The sequence below is a fragment of the Macrobrachium rosenbergii genome, chromosome 58 (genome assembly GCF_040412425.1).
Source record: "Macrobrachium rosenbergii isolate ZJJX-2024 chromosome 58, ASM4041242v1, whole genome shotgun sequence".
NCBI lineage: Eukaryota > Metazoa > Arthropoda > Malacostraca > Decapoda > Palaemonidae > Macrobrachium > Macrobrachium rosenbergii.
This window is the reverse complement of record NC_089798.1, coordinates 16,048,449-16,064,279: the sequence shown is the minus strand read 5'-3', so window position 1 is coordinate 16,064,279 and position 15,831 is coordinate 16,048,449. Positions and strand designations below refer to the sequence as shown.

At 35.6% G+C, this 15,831-nt stretch overlaps 1 protein-coding gene across 47 annotated transcripts in view; it reads left to right on the top strand.

The window, feature by feature from the left end:
• LOC136837145 (1-phosphatidylinositol 4,5-bisphosphate phosphodiesterase delta-4-like) overlaps positions 1-15,831 on the top strand; it is a 377,469-nt gene that overhangs the window by 140,119 nt on the left and 221,519 nt on the right. The window contains exon 1 of one of the 47 annotated variants that reach the window (XM_067101804.1): positions 11,541-11,683. The exons of the other annotated variants lie outside the window; for them this stretch is intronic. The gene's annotated coding sequence lies outside the window, so the exon portion shown is untranslated. Of the gene's footprint in view, positions 1-11,540; positions 11,684-15,831 lie in introns of those variants that run through there. 47 annotated transcript variants of the gene reach the window in all.

Genomic DNA, 15,831 nt, shown 5'->3' with positions numbered 1-15,831 from the left:
GGTGCCAGCCACACAGTCATGGCTAACTTTAACCTTAAATAAAATAAAATAACTACTGAGGCTAGAGGGCTGCAGTTTGTTATGTTTGATGATTGGAGGGTGAATGATCAACATACCAATTTGCTGCCCTCTAGCCTCATTAGATTTTAAGATCTGAAGGCGGACAGAAAAAGTGCGGACGGACAAACGAATAGCCATCTCAATAGTTTTCTTTTACAGGTAACTAGAATTGTAAACCTAGGTCCTAGGACTTCATAAACTTTCTTCCAAACGAGGGGATCACTCAGCTAATAAGACTATCAAGCCTGGAACATGCGGCCAGTCGACTATTAAGAATATTTAAAAACTTTCGGTAGCCTAATTATATAACGCCAGTTTACTTCCTGGATAAATGAAGATAATCTGGGAGCATCTCAGTACGACCAATGGAGCTGTTATTATACTCTGCCTACGGCGTATCGATATATCTGAATATACGAATTAAAAGTACGGCCAAATGCCTTACCTGTGTCAGTCATATAAGAGGTTAGGGAAGGTTATGGTATTTATTAACCACTAGAACTTGTCACCTTCGTGAATATCAGATTTAAAAGCAACCTCCATAGGCTCCTTCGCCTTCCATCTTTTAGACAGCATTGTAAATGCGAATTTTATTTACGCTTTACAAGAAACTTTCCGGTTATTTGCGCCATTCCTGGAACAAGTATTGTGTACCATGCAGGGACTCGGTGAAAGTGAGCTGAGATACTTCGTAATGTCATGTAAATTTGCAAGCTACTGTAGTGTTGTGATGGAATATACGAACGTTCTCTGACTTATGTTGTCTAGGGCACATTTTATTCCGTTTTTTCTTCACTTTGTTGTCTTGTGAGGTTTAGAAGGATCACGTGCTTGGTTGAGAATCCTGACCGGAGGAGTAGGCTCGCCATAACACGTTCATTGCCACTCTCTCTCTCTCTCTCTCTCTCTCTCTCTCTCTCTCTCTCTCTCTCTCTCTCTCTCTCTCTCTCTCTCAAGCATCTAGCAAAATGCTCTTTTGTTTCGTCCACGATGTCTTATATCCCCCATATATTTGTCGAAAATCGTAATAAGCCACAAAGAGCCTGATATCACTTGCGAGCCTTCCTTAGATTTCAAATCCAGAATACCACTAGGTACACAGACAGGATGTGCTATTATGTATTTGCAAGAGAAAATACTTGAAGTTACCAAAGCCTGACTGGTTAACACACTAGCATCAGTGGAAATTTAACCCTGTATGTATTTGGAGACCATATTTTCATTATTAATTGTGCAGCCTGTAATGTAGATGCATGAACGAAACTGTTACTAATTTCCCCCTACATCAAATGTCGGATATCTTGAAGGTTCGAAGAATACTTTTGGTGCCTCAGAACCGTTGTGGAAGGTTAGGGGCGAAAGTACAAGAAGTGGGCGCAACCGTCGCTCGAGGAGTCTCCTTTCTTGTTGCTATCTGCAAATTTAAAGTTGTGCTGTACACTCTCGTGTCCTGGGAAACAGTCGTAATGTTGTCTGGTTATATACGATTAAAAGAGTGTCGTAGACGTAGATATGACCTTTTGGTTGGCAGGGAAATTAAGGCATTGGTTCAGATCGTCATGATTCGATTTTTTTCTGACCTTGATGAGGCGTTCATCCTACGGGGAAAAGAGGCAGATGAGTGAAAATGGGAAGAAATGGAAAGGAAAGAAAGTAAGTCAAAATATAATATGACGGTAGAACCGCAGGTTAGAAGCTCGCCTTTAATTTTCATTTCCAATCTATAATCCGCGGATATCTGATGTGGATTTGATTTTCTCTCTCTTTCCCAGAGTGACTGATTGAATTTAGCTGCCAAGGACAAATATGTCTCTGGATATTTTGACACTAATTAAAGGAAATTATTACCAAGACTTAGACATATTTCTTTTTAACTCGTTTCGGCCCATCAGAGTTATATTTCCATCTAACACTCGGTCGTAGAAGCTGAAACTTTTTTAAATGGATATCTCAGCTCTGTGGTCGGGATTACTTCTGAATCTCTTACATTACATGTACTGGACGACCACATGTTATCTCAGTTATTGTTGTTCAGTGATATATAGCCTATATAAAGTACGAAAAATATAAATATATAAACAATATATATACATAATGTTTGTGTGTGTGTATATATATATATATATATATATATATATATATATATATATATATACATATATATATATATATATATATATTATATATATACACATTTATATATTCATGACTTTTATATATATATATATATATATATATATATATATATATATATATATATATATATATATATATATATGACTTATATATATATATATATATATATATATATATATATATATATATATATATATATATATATATATATATATACACTTCAATCAAAATTCCATCAAACATTTTCCATGGCACACCTTAGAATTTCATAGGATCTGAAAATTTCATCCATCACCTGACCCTTACGCTAAGGGACAATTATTCCTCTCACACATTCCAGACACGGCCAGACATACCTTGTACTCCCTGGTGAACAGCTCAATCACACTTACACCTCTGTACCACAATGTTTCAGTATTATTCCCTCAATTTTTGGGGGCCCTTCGAAATTATGCCGACCCCCCTCTGTTCTTGCGTCATTCAGGTCTATCTCTTATCTCTTTCACATTCAACAATTCTTCAGAGTGCCCACTCCATCCACTCAGGTCTGCATTCTCTTCAGACAGCATCTTTCCCTTTGCTCAATAAACTTTTCCTCTGCAATTACCTCCTTGTAAATCAGTTTATTTTCCCTAAAGTCCTTGCTCACCTTTGTTCCCCTTATTCAGTTGCACATACTTTTTTTTTTCCTTCGCAACTTCCTCGACCTATTATCCATTGCTTTGTATTCATGTACACAACCCTTCCCTCTGCTTTGAAATTGCACCTCATTTAATCTCTTTTTGTCTCTCACTAAACTTCAGATGTCATCATCACACCACTCGCTGTTGTCCTTGCCGTTTCCCCGCACAGTGAAAAGCACACACGTTGTTTGTTAATTCTGTGACCCCATCCGGGAATTTTCCTCGCACTTCGTATACTCCCTCACCTTCCATGCCTTTAACTCTAGCCACTTCTGCGTCCATTTTCTGCTTAAATGTTCACCTCACTGACTCCTTATCAAGGTCACAAACTCGCATTTTCAGACCACCAACTACGGCTCTCTTCTCGCCATTACACCCACCAACTTGCTCTTCCAACTAGTCTGGACTAATATATAATCTCATAAGCTTTGGAAACTATGAACTCTTGACAATCAGGCTCATTCTAAACGTTCCATTCTCATGTACTCCAGGGACTCAGCATCTCCCAACAGTGCTCCGTCTGTCTCTAACATTTGCATTTAAATCACACACTCAGTTATATATATGTATATATTTATATATATACACTGTATATATGTGTGTGTGTGTTCGTGTATCTATCTATCTGTCTATTTATCTATCTATCTATTTATCTATCTATCTATCTATCTATCTATATATATATATATATATATATATATATATATATATATATATATATATATATATATATATATAATATGTATATTTTTTATATATGTATATATATGCCGGGTGTTTCGGAATATTAGTGCCCCCCTCCACAGAACAAATGGAAAGTTAGGAAGTTTTCTGCTATAGCCTATCTCCAAGTACATTATTTTAAGTTTCTATTAATATATTTTTCATTTTACATTTCTTGTATTTTCAGACTGAGTGACAGAGTTAGATAAGCCATGGCTAACGACTTGGAGGAAATCAGATGGATTGACCGAATCCAGGCTATGACCTTCAGAAAGGCCAGGGATGCTGGCGCATCCTTCATTTCACGTTCCTGGGTAGCTAAATACATTAAAAGAAATTAATCCTTTGTTAAAAGAAACTGGAACAAAAATCCATATGACTGTCATCGCGAAAAGAGTGAGAATCATGGAAGGCCTGAAGTCTTTTCTCAGGAGTCAAAAGACATCATAGCTGAGGCAGTGGGTAGACCAAGAAAGTCTCTACGTAAATTGGCGCTTGAACTAGAAACAAAAAGGGGGAAGAAGAGAAGTTGTAGTGCTGTATATTGTGAGTTGAAAAAATCTGGTATCAAGCCATTTCATGGTATCAGCAAGCCCAACATCACTCAGCAACAGAGAGAAGACCGTGCATGGTTTTGTGGTTCATTTCTTAAAGATTGGGATGAAGCTGACTTTCTCCATGTTGCCACATCAGATGAATTCTTCATTTACACAGTCAGGAAGCCAGATCATAAGAATGACATCATTTGGGCTGCAAAGTTGGATGATATCAGCTGACGTGCCTATCACCAAGTTGTGAAATTTCCTGAATGTTTGGGAATTTTTCTCTTTCACAGCCAAACGGTTAATGTGGATCATCAAAGAAAAAGGACAGTCATGGAATGGCGAATACTTCAGAGAAACTGTGCCTACTGGTGGAATATTTCCTTTCCTCAAATATCCTGAAAATGTGTTATCTGTTTAAGAAGTCACATTTTTTCATGATAAGGTATCATGTTTCAAGGCTCTTCAGACACAGGGGCTGCTTCGAAACAGTGGTATCGATTCCTTCTCGTCAAGTGAATTTCCAGGTAGCTCCCCTGACCTTAATGTGTGTGAAAACATTGGTAGTATCTTGAAGGATCGTGTTGAAGCACGCACAGTGAACTATGATGGTATACCAAGCCTCAACGACCTGTGAAGAGAGGTGAAAGTGCTCAGGAAATGGAGTTTAAGTCTCAGCTTTTTGCGATTTGCTGAAATCATTCAAGAATGCAGGCTGTGGTACAGGCAGATGGAGGCCACACAAAATATTAAATACTCAAAGAGAAACACCTGTTCTGAATTACTTTTGTTTTTGTCCATATCAATTTCAGTTTATGCTGAGGGGGGCCTCTAATTTTGAAACACCATGTATATGTATATGTATATATATATACCTTAATATATATGATACATATATGGTATATATCTATATATATATATATATATATATATATATATATATGAATATATATATATATATATATATCAAGAATGCAGGACGTCCATAATAACGGCATAACTTTATTTGTGCTTACGTTTGACATCTGTCTCATTATCAAAGCTGGAATAAGTAAAATATAAATATAAAATCAGACTCATACTTAAAATTACAATCAAAATATAAAAAGTTATACAAAAGAAAGACAAAATTATTAAGGTATAAAAGTAGAGTGACATAAAGAAAGAATTCAGAGTAAACTCACGTCAGGTACAGAGTTGTTGAAAGTTTGGTTGTTCAATCTTGGTACTAGTAGTTTAATAAAAAGAGATTCAAAGATTCTTTGGAAAGTATTTTAAAATTTCTATAATCAATTTCTGTTTTACATCTTTTTTGTTCTCGAATATTTGAGAACTCTGGATTGATAATTTGACTCCAGTTCTATAACTGATATGACAATCAATTCGCACTTTCAGTAGGCGGCGTGAGGCGCCACGTATTTCCCTGACAGCATCGGGGGCAAGCAAATAAATAGACGATGCTTGATGTCATAAGAGGGCTAATTTTGTCTTTGTACTGGAATAATGATTTGGAGGATTGACCGGAATCAATTTACAATTAATGGCAGGTGCATACTGTTGAATTAGGTTATTCAAAATGTTGTCAAAACACCGAAAAATGTCATCTTAGGAACTGTAGGTATTTGTAATTTAGGTATATATTTATCATTCAGAAATTTATTTAAATAGGTATAAAAAAGTCTGGAAGGGTAACAATTGTCTCGAAAGTATTTGTATAAAAAGTTATTTCATTATTAAAACCAAACCAGCTGGAAGTTATATTAAAAGCTCTGTGGAAGATTGTCATAGGGGTCAGTTTAGAACTGGAGTCAAATTATCTAATCCAGAGTTCTCAAATATAGAACATCAAAAGATGTAAAACAGAAATTGATTATAGAAATTTTTAAAATATTTCCAAAGTCCCCAGTTCTTCTCCTATCTTTGAATCTCTTTTATTAAACTACTAGTACCAAGATTGAACAACCAAACTACCTCAACAACTCTGTACCTGACGTGAGTTTACCCGCCTGGAATTCTTTCTTTATGTCACTCTACTTTTATACCTTACAAACGTGTAACGGTCTTCTTAATTTTGTCTTTCTTTGTATAACTTTTTTATATTTTGATTGTAATTTTAAGTATGAGTCTGATTTTATATTTATATTTTACTTATTCCAGCTTTGATAATGAGACAGATGTCTTGAAATAAGCACAAATAAAGTTATGCCGTTATTAGGGACGTCTTCCTCTGCCCTTGGTCCCTGTTTGCCTCGGTTGATAGCAGCCACCTACCCTCTCAGCTATATATATATATATATATAAATTTCTGACTGACATCAGGATCAAGCCCAGGTCTTTCAATAGAAAGACCTGGGTTCAATCCTGATGTGAGTCAGAAATTGATTTCTGTTCCACACGTGGTTGTGTGTTGATTATTTCTAATATATATATATATATATATATATATATATATATATATATATATATATATATATATATATATATATATATATATATATATATATATATATTTCAGGTTGACTTTCAAACTTCCAACCTAGATCTAAGGTAGTTGTGTCCAGGAGGCATCTTGCTTTGTGTCTGGCTTCTACTTTTATATAGGAATAGTTGGACAAATTAAGATAAAAGTTCTTGGGTCCTTGAAGAAAATACTGCTTTACTGCTGCTTTTGGGAAGTCAGTTTTGTCACGAGTCTTATTAAATTACGTTCTTTGAGAGAGCAAAAAATCTAAGTTCAGATTACTGCGACTTGGGCAACACCTTTACACTCTGTGTGCACTGACTGCTCTTTATCTCACTGTGATTGCAACTCACACTCTACAGTCTGACTTCTTCACTAACTCAGTCTCCTTCTCTCTCACTTATATTGGTGTTTGCTTCTGGTATCAACGTAACGTCATGGTTCAAGGTGTGTATGGTAAGGTCTTATTCACTGCTCCTAATATTGGTTTAATTTTCATTTCCCTAGTTTATTTCACTAATTTTCGTTATTCACTGTATCTTTATTCATTGTTCACTTCTCATACTTTCAGAGCAACGGTTACAGTGTTTTCTTGGTGCTTTTGCACATACCCATTCAGAGGTGTCAGCATCTGCTTTTATGACCTCTTGACCTCTTCTAATGGCTTCACTGGCGAGAGATTATCCCCTATCACCTTTGCCCTATGCCCTAAAATGCTGACTTTGGCTGTTGACGATAGCACCAGAATCACCCTTGTGTCCATAGTCTTTCTCTCTCAGAGTCATCTTCTATAAGTTTGTGTATCTTTGTTTTTTTCATATGTCGTTAATTAATATGAATACTCTAATATATATATATATATATATATATATATATATATATATATATATATATATATATATATATATATATATATATATATATATATATACATATATGTATATAAATGTATATATATACATTTGTATATATTTATGTATATATGGGTATATATAGATATATACAGTATATACATATGTATGTATATATATATATATATATATATATATATACAGTCAATATAAAAAAAAAAGAATACTACATTTGTAAACAAATCATAGCAATGATATAAAAAAGGAAAATAAAAGGGAAAATTTTAGTTCACTTATATTTTTTCAATATAGACATTTCTCCATTATTTTTAAGTACAGCTTTTAACCTTCTTGGCATTGAATGTGCTAAATCTTTGAAATATTGTGCATCCATGTCTTCAAACCAAAACTTACGGATGGCATCCTTCAATTTGGGGAGGGGGACGTTTTCTCATCTGCTAGTGCCTTCAGTTTCCGTTTCATATGCCCAGCAATTTTCAATTGGGTTTAAATCTGGTGAATTGCCTGGCCAGTCCAATTTCTGAATATTAAATTCCTTAAGAAGGTTTGTGACCTTGTGAAATCGGGGTGGCAAGGTGCTCCATCTTGCATAAATACATATGCCCAAAAGTTCCTTGTAAGGGACTAATTCATTTTCAAGACATTTTCATAAATCTCTCCATTCATTGTCGTGCTCTCTGGGAGAAAATATAATCCCCCACTACCCCATATCCGCTGAAACATCCCCATACCATCACATAAGCTGGATGTTTCACAGTCTTGACTGTGTATTTTGATGTTAGCGGTTAGATCCTTGGGGCCTCCTTACTTTTATGAATAATGTGGAAGTTAGAGCTAAAAACTACCCTTTCCCAATCCTTTTCAGTCCACTTCAAATATTTTCTGCAAAAAGCCATCCTTTTTTTTTCATAGGCTTAGTGAGGGTGGCTTCTTTGCTGCAACACGACATGGGAGACCAAGGTCTTTCTGCAATCGATGTTGCACGGTAAGTTTGCAGATCAGGGTTTTGAGACTTTGGCATTGATGGATTTTTTTTTAAAATGTTATCCGTTCTTTTTGTAGTTTTTCGTGGCCTCCTGAGCCTTTCTTCCGCTTCAGTGATGAATCAAGGTCTCCTGTCTTGGAGCGGTTGCACCACAATGAGACGGTGCTTTTAGAATTCCCAGCTCTTTGCAATAGCTGACATTGACTTGCCAGTTTTCCATAGGGTCACAATTTCTGCTTTCTTAACCAAGGATAAGGAAGTTTTAGCCATAATTCATTAGCTAGCGCCAAGAGCGCCAAATGTTTACAATGACAGCCGACCTTTGTGATTGAGTATCACTGAAGTGCATTAGAAACTCATGGTACGAACAGCGAGACAATACAGGCTGCCAGACGAGCGATAAATTGGGGAAAATATATAAAATATTATTAGAGTAATATATAGGAGTATATTTTTATACGATATATATATATATATATATATATATATATATATATATATATTGTATATATATATATATATATATATATATATATATATATATATATATATATATATATATATATATATATATATATATATATATATATATATATATATATATATATATATATATATATATATATATACAGTATGTGTGTGTGTTTATGTGTATATATATAAATGTTGGCTCTCTGAAAAAAATATTAGAATTTGACCCACATAATGAAAGCGATTATAGAGGGGACATTTGATTGATGACATCCCGTTTTACTTTTCACCGTCGCCTCAGTTCCAAAGAGGATATTTGCATAATAAGTTGATTCAATGCACTCTACATATTGTTTTCTGTGGTTTTCTGGTATTTTTGTTATAACGAATATTTTCCTTTAAGTATTCGTTTCTGGATTTGTTGCATATCTGTACATCATATCCTAAGGTTTAAAAAAATAGGTGTCAGCATAGCTGAGAAAATGACGTTTTAAAACTTCTTACGTTAATCTTTCGATCCACACTGATAATATCTTGTATACATTACAAGTGTAATTGTGCGTCTAGTCCCCAGGGAACTGTTTGGATGGAATAAGGAGATGTCTGAGGAGAGAGATCCCCAGAACTGATGTAGAGAGCAAGCGGGAGAGGAAGTTTGAGGCTGAGTTAGGTTAGGTTAGAGTGTGTAGAGCAATTTGGGTGTGGGAAGCACAATGAGATTATTTTCAAGAAAATTCTATGGTTAGTTTTTAAGATAGGAAAGATCTTGGTACTCGGTTACATCTGGGGAAAATGCTTCCCGGGTGGTGGTGGTGATGGTGATGGTGAGGCTAAATCTATGCTGAAATTATATGATAGTAATATGAATATTAAAATAATCTAATACAGTAACTATTGATATATGTGCTCTGAAATCGTATAACAAATGCAATATATTTTTGAGGTTTCATAATTTTCTGTACCTGTGTTAAGAATGATCCAAAATAATAATATTTATAATTGTCAAAAAGATTATGCAAAACAAACCCCGGGAAATTTAAGCTGAATGTATACCACAAACATTTCAGTAAACTGCAATTTGCTGTTATCATAGTTGGTGGCACTATCCTATTCAAAACAAATGTCTAAAAGTCTAAAAAAGAAAGTGAATGATGAACCGGAATGTTATATTTGTAACAACCATTTCTGGGCTCTATAGTTACAACAATCGTAAGCAGTATTTTTGTCAGTTCACACCGAGACTAAATGCTGAACATTTTAAACCAAATAAGACATGAACAGGATTTGGTTGTTCCCATATTTATGGTTTAGTCGTGCCGTATTCCATTAATTTTTCAGAATGTGCACAGATTTTTCAGTCCATTGGATATTTAGCTTTAGTGTTAAAGGTGGAATATGTCCCATAATATGCTGTCAAATCTGAAATTTACGTTTATTCTATTAACTGAATGAACAGCGTATTGTTTCTTAGATTTCTTCGTGTTGCGGACCACTTCGCCATAAAAGCATCTACTCTCAGCGGTAGAAAATCAATACGGAATTAAGACATTTCGTTTTTGGACGAGCAATCAGTGTCCAAACAGCAGACAGCAAGAGGCTTCAGGATGAAATTAAGAGGGCCTCGAATCCGGAATTCAGAAAATACCTTTAATTCGTGACTTTTTTTTTTTTTTTTAGCTTCTAGAGGCTGGTGTGTCCTCATTCCATCGAAGGAAAACATTTTCGAAACATTTTCTAATTTCTGCTGTTTCTCTTGAGTGATCCAGATCATTTGTGTGCTACTGTAGGCTAAGCTCCCGGTTCCATCCGGCCGAGGTCAAAAAGAAAAATAAATAAATAAATTGAAGAATCTTAGAGAAACTGTAGTCGCTTCACAAAATAAAAACAAAAATTTCATACAACATGACTGATATAGAAAAGTAGTAAAATAGTTCATAGTTTCTCGAGACTCGAAATTTCTGACATTTTGTTTGTGATGTCTAGATATTAATTGCAACATAAGTAGTAGTGATGAGAAACTTTATTCATGTTCAAAGTGACATTAAAAAATTTTGGACTGGAAAAATCACAAGTCGTACTGAATATGGTTGGAAAAGTATCCGTTATCATGCAGTTAATCAGTGCAGAGTAGAAGAAAAAAAAATCACTGAAGAGGATCATTTTCCTCTTCTAGGCAATTCGCACCAATATAAGATACATTTCAAACATTGTTTTCTGACAACTCGCCGGAGTCCAGCCCCAAAACCCTTCTAAAAATGCTAGTACGTTCTATCATGATTTATTGAAGCATATCAGCGAACCAATTTTATTTCAGATCTATGTGAACCTGTCATTTATTTATAATGCTTCATGTAAAAATTTCCAATATAGTGATGTGAGGAACAACTCGAGTTATTCAGCTCTTTTAGAATCTGTTTATTCAAGTGAAACTTCAATTTGACGACTATATATGTATGACAATGAATGTCGTCTTTCCCCTTATATCTGTGTATCTTTTTTTTTTTTTTTTTTTTTTTTGCTCATGATTTCATCACACTGTCAGGTCAAATATCACTCGGTCCAGGTAAAGTTCGGACACCCCGTAAGGTTCGCTCATAGCCAATAGCTATATCAAGCATCATCGGGATAATAAGATCAGGATTATGTGCCATTCTTATAAGAAATAAGACTCTTTTTTCATTTCTAGCGGCCCTTATGCTTCAGGGAGATGCATAAATGACTCTTGGCTTACGTATCATTCACGCAGAAAGGTAATAGTTTTAAAATACTGTTGTAAAGTATATTTCGTTTCCTTTGCACGTTATACCAGCGCACTGAATTTGGGATGCAGCATATAAGTGCTAGACTAAGGCTTTTGCAGAGGTTACACAATGTTGTGTCAGTATAGAATTGGAATGTTCTTCAGCTGCTGGGCAGTCAATCAAACCATGATGAGATGTTTTGATTAATATTTATTGTTGGTTTGTTCAATACATTAACAACAACAGACTTCTTTGTGACCTTCCAAAACAATATCTTCTTTGAATTGCTGCTTCTCGTAAGGTTTATATCAATCAGTTGGCAGCATAATAACATAAGGCATATTGACTCACATTTGCTTTCGAATATCTGTGATATATTTCTATAATAGCAACATTCAGAGAGACAGTTTTATTTTTAGGCATGAATATATTTTCCTGTACGTCACTTAACTTGAATATACCACTGAACAATAATGAAAAATCCATCATCACCGTGGCGTTTAGCTCACTTGAACAAATTTGTTCTCAAATGTGCATACGAGCACTAAGTTAAGTATACCTTAGTTTAACCAGACCACTGAACTGAGTAACAGCTCTCCTAGGGCTGGCCCGAAGGATTAGACTTATTTTACGTGGCTAAGAACCAATTGGTTACCTAGCAATGGGACCTGCAGTTTATCGTGGAATCCGAACCACATTATACCAAGGAATGAATTTCTGTCACCAGAAATAAATTCCTCTAATTCTTCATTGGCCGGCCGGAGACTCGAACGCGGGCCCAGCAAACTGCTAGCCGAGAACTATACCGACCCTCCCAACGAGAAACTGCATACAAGCATTGTATCTGGATCTTTCTCAGATAGTGACCCCCAAGGGTTTTAATCCGGTATGTATCCACCTTTGCGGCGTGTTTAGTAAAAGCCCGTTTGGGGGTTATCGGAAAAACATAAACGAAAGATTGTAAATATCACAACGATAGTGACCCCCAAGAAATATTAGGCCTACAGTAGATAACGACCATCGAAAACCCTTGGGAGTCACTATCTAGGAAAGATCCCTGCATTTCTGTATATTAAAAGAAAGCTCATGTGCACTCACCAGAAGAGTTAGGTAAGGAGAGAAATATAGCCTACATTGTACGCATAAGCTGACGCTACGGAGAAAGCGGCAATGAAGATTTCCGAGACTATTTCTTGCGATGTAGTGAAAGGCAAAGCTAATCAAACTTTTCCCGTATGCCAAATTTTCATTCTGAAAGGTTATTCAGATCGGTAATTTATTCAAATGTAATCTAAAATTTAATTAGAGCAAAATACCCCAAGGAGAGAATAACGTGGATTGAAATATACATGCGTCATAGCAGATTAACAAAGCCATGATCATTTCAAGAAAAAATATAGAAATTTGTCCATGTTGTTGGGGCTTGGCCAAAGAGACTCTACTCTCAGCTGCATCTAATGTTTCAAGATATGTAACAAAGATGTATAAATCACAACAATGAACACTATTACGTAATCTTAAAAGTGTGACACAATGTATGCAAGTTAGTGCGTTTTGCCTCTTCACAAAAAATAATCAGAGCAACGTGAACACACCGTTTTTCCAGTAGAGTTGGTGATTTCTAACTAATCAGTCCGTTTACAAACAAACACAGCGTAGACCTTGCTTCCACATATTTGATATCGATATTGTTCGTAATAGCGGCTTTATATTTTTCTTTTTTGCTGCAATTGTGACAGTTTAAGCAATATGCGCAACTCTCGTACAGTAAACGGGTACTTTGAAGATAAAAAAAAAATATACATCTAATTCTTTATAGATTTCCTATGGACGACGAGTGTAGTGTCGCAAAAAGATGGAGTCATGATATTAAAGGCACAGGCACTTTGTTGAACCTAGATCAAAAGTGCAATGTGGAAAGGTCAGATTTTGGAAACGACTTGTTTATTATAATTTCGACACCGATATAACTAAAATTCTCCTATTTGAATTGATTATTAAGGTCGCAAGAGCTGGATTTCCTATAGTTGGTATGGTTAATGACTTGGGGCAACAAATGTAAGGTCATGGAATTCGATAGGCATTGGCATAGATAATCCATCACTTGTTAATCCTGCGGATATTAATTGCTGGGAAATACATGTATTTGCCAATGCTCCCCACTTGCTAATACTCATCAGAAACACTTTCTTGGACCATGGATCTATGCTATCGGACTGTAGGACTGCACGCAATGAGTCAGGAAACTAATTATGAAAAGTAAGAGTTATCTAATGACAAATCATAAACTATTTGAAAAGCATCTAAGTGTTATTGGTATGGAACGTATGACAGTGAAATTAGCAGTTCAGTTGCGCTACCACTTACACTTTGGAGAAAAAGTTCTGATCGTGAATAGGCACTGGGAGAGTACAAGCCAGTTCATTTGCCTTGTTGATAAGTGGTTTGATTTATTCAATTCTCAGTGACTTTAAACAGAAAGTTATCGTGGAACTTTGAGCTAAGCTTAGAAAACCAAAATAAAGCGTAACAAGATATGATTCCACCTATCTAAAACACTGAAAACTTTGGAGAAAAAGTTCTGATCGTGAATAGGCACTGGGAGAGTACAAGCCAGTTCATTTGCCTTGTTGATAAGTGGTTTGATTTATTCAATTCTCGAGTGACTTTAAACAGAAAGTTATCGTGGAATGCTTACGAGCTAAGCTTAGAAAACCAAAATAAAGCGTAACAAGATATGATTCCACCTATCTAAAACACTGAAAACTTGGGGAGGCAAAGGACTTTACCCCTTCCTCAAAGGCCTTGTGATATCTTCCAAATCTCCACCGAACTTGCTTGGGATGTAAAATGGTGAAAAATTTGCCATATACATTTTGACTCGTAGGTTGAATCAAGATGGACGAGAGCCCTTTTTTGGTTGTATACGGCAAATAGGTGCATGTCATCTGCGCCCATCACCTGTTGAATTTAAGTACAGTTTTAGAGCCCATCACTTCACTTGGGAAAAGAGAGCAAAATACAATGTAGAAAATTGTAAAATCGATGAAATGACAGTGGCCTCATTTTCCAACTTAATTAACAACAAAAGAAAGCACTTCTTACGAGGCTGAAGAATTTTCTCTTCAGGAAGAGTAAGCTTATCGGCAATATTGTTCTGTTTGCCAATGGAGGAATTACAAAATGACGAAGACAAAGCTGTTGAAGAAGAAGCATTAGAAGACTGTGGAAGAAGGTGGGTATGCAATACGTGGGTGATAAGCCCCGTAAGTCCCAGAGTATGACTTTCTAGGAACTAAAACAACAGAAGGGGATGGCACATGGATTGGCACTACTGTATAAGTAGAACAAATGAGAAATTAATGAAATCTCGACAAATTTTTGCAGTACTTGAAATCGATGGAGGAAATGTTGATGTGATATCTTGGGGAAAAATACCTAAAATCAGGAAAAGGTGCGATGAACGAGTTGAACGATGTGATAGGCAAGTGCATCCCATCACCTTCAGATGTAACCAAATTTTTTGTTCGTTGCCGCACATTTTTCGGGAATTGCAGATTAAATAGGGACATAACTTCTCAAAAAGAGTGCCAAACAAAATAAAAAAAGTTGGGAACATAATTGTTAACCTTATGTATATATGTATTTAAGTATGCGAGTTGAATATAATTGTGAAAAATATTTAGGTTTTTCATTTTTAAACGATTGTTTCAGTAATCTGGATGAATATACGTATTTAGAAATGAATATTGGCAATACGTGTTTTATTTTCCTAAAAGAATGAATCATAATTTCTACTATGAAGAGGAGACAACGGGGAACAAGAGAAAAGTTTCCCTATTTTGTAGAGCTTGGGCAGAGGAGAAAGCAAGTGACCGCGTGACGTCACTTTCATAATGAAACCCCCACCCCCCTTCCAAGGTCTAAGGAATACCAGGTGGTCTTGATACCACCCCCATAATCCTGAGCTTGAGTAGACCTTGATGATTTGATCCTAATAACCAATCAAACAAGAGCGGTATTTGCCCCAAGATAGTAAACAAAGGAGTCCGGTCAGTTATCTGTCTCTACCACATACTATCTTTACTGGCCACTCATGTAACTTCCACAAATAAAGATGTAGTAGTAAAACATGATAAAGTTGCAGTGTGTAAGGC